Source organism: Physella acuta, unplaced genomic scaffold, assembly GCF_028476545.2.
Source record: "Physella acuta isolate Inbredline_101_S28 unplaced genomic scaffold, ASM2847654v3 ptg000730l, whole genome shotgun sequence".
Taxonomy (NCBI): domain Eukaryota; kingdom Metazoa; phylum Mollusca; class Gastropoda; family Physidae; genus Physella; species Physella acuta.
Window position 1 is genome coordinate 135,706 of NW_026732248.1, and position 2,422 is coordinate 138,127.

A 2,422-nucleotide genomic window follows, 5' to 3' on the forward strand; every position below is an offset into this window, starting at 1 on the left:
AAGTTGTGTTAAATTTTTTAAAAATGTATAGAATCGTTTTAATAACAAGCTTTTATGTAATACAAAGAAGAAAATAAATGATTTTCTTAAAATTTATTAGAATACACTACTATTTAAGTTACTATAAAGAAAAGAGTTGGTCTGTATTACCTATTGGATAACTTTTCTAATATTTAAGAAGAGACCCACGCTTTTCTTTATAGCGAAATATATATTTTACGAGCCGACCCGAGGTATACCATACACCGCTATTTACTTGTTTTATTTTCTACTTTTCAGTTATTCATAATTTGTAAATTCGACAGTACCAATGCTGCCACTGAAAATATTTGCTTTAAAACACTATCAGTAGGTCGTTAAGAATGATACTACCCCACCCTCCTTTCCCCAAACCCCTCCCCTACACCCCCTCCCCCGTGAAAGCAGCCTCCTCTTAGTTACCTCCCCTAACTTTAAAATAGTTTCAAACTAAATTATCTGCCACTAATAGCCGTCACTAAACCCGGCTCTACGATTGTAAACATTTAGCGTGAACCATTGCTCACCAGACCATGTAAGGGTGGGATGGTAGGGAGCGCGCTTACAGCTTGTTTTCTAGCGTTTTCAAGAAGAGAATTATATATATACGAGCCGGCCCGCGGCATAACATACGCCGCTATTTAGTTGTTTCTAATTTTCAATAATTCATAATTTGTGAATTCGACAGTACCAACGCTGACACTGAAAATATTTCTTTAAAACACTATAAGTAGCTCGTTAAGGACCATAACCCCCCCCCCCCTTCCTCCCCCCCTTCCCCCCCCCCCCCCCCTACGTTTAAAAGCGTTGGCTCTGCTTGTAAACATTTAGAGTGAACACAGCTCACTAAAACCATGTAGGGGTGGGGAGGTAGGGAGAGCGTTTGCAGCTTGTTTTCTAACGGCTCGAAGAGGAGAATTATATATATAGATAGATTGAAACATATAAAATATATTTTCCTGGGGGGTGGGGGGCACTAGCAAAAGTATTTATTTTTTATATAAATTATATTTCGTTCGGGAGAGGGGGAGGGCGAGCGGACACTGGTAAAAGTATATATTTTGCCCCCCCCCCCCCACCATTACTATAGATGCCTAAAAGAAACTCTACATGCAGACCACTTTAAGATTAGACAAATAAATTAGGCGGTAATGTTAGTGTCTGTATTATCGCGAATCGTTTCGTTTTGAAAATTTCCTATTTGTTCCACGTGACATCCGGTGGTGGGAATTTTCGTTTTTGGTTTGACTGTGAAAGTTTTTAATGTCCTTGTGTTTTCTCTAGAGCGTTTCGGACAGACAGGCACAAAGAGAGAGAGAATAGCGAAACTATTATTATAGACTAGACAAATGGCCCATTAAGGGAGAAAAACAACAGGCGCTATTTTGATAATGTTGCCTGTTTTCTAAACCGAAACCAAAACCAAAATCACCAGCTTAACTTCAAAATTAACCGGAAACGAAAAATGTCATTGAAAAACGGAATTTTATCCAGAATCGGCATTTTAACCGGATTTAATATTCATCTACACATAGTAAATTAGGAGTTAGATTTTCGTTGTGTATTTTGAACGAAGTGAAATTAAAAACTCTATTAGGTGTATATATTTTGAAAGCTCTTTCTTTTCTCATTGAGATATTTTTCCTTTGGGATATTGTGTTCGTAAGATCTTTTAACCACATGCAATTTTTACCAGAGTAGAAGCAAAAAAGACTAGATACCAGCCATTTTGTTTGAACGTATAAAGTCTCCTCTTTGCCAACTGATTTAAATCTGTTTATTGATTTATATATTTTTTTTTGAATTAGTCGCTGGCTTAGGAGAAGATCTATTTATTTAAATTAATTTAGGCTGTTGACCCATCTAAGTTTGATAATTTAAGTAGCTCGGCTTAGCCTAATACATTAAAATAAACGTTTTTTCCCCAACACCTTGTTGTAGAAGCTGCCGACCACCAGTGACGTACTTACCGTAAAGCTAGCGTAAGCAAGACCAGTGTTTCTTCCAGACATTTTTCTCCGAGGGGGGGGGGGGGTGCACTTTAAATCTTCGGGGGGGGGGGGCGGTAAACTTTCTCGGGGGGGGGGGGCGGACACTGTTAAAAGTATATATTTTCTATATAAATTATATAAATTTCATTTCGTTCGTGGGGGGGGGGGGGGGGGGGGGGCGGTAAAAAATTTTCGGGGGGCCAAGCCCCCCCCCCCCGCGAAGAGATGCCTGGAAAAAACTCTGAGCAAGACATAGGGGCTCAAGGTACTTAGGGGCCCTTTACTCTCTAAAAAAATTAAAAATTTTACATTGAAATTTTAATATTTGTTTTTTTATAATACATTTTAAAAAGAAAATGAAAATACAGTTTCTTGTCTACTGTAGAAATAAATAAAAGTTCTAAAACGGCCTC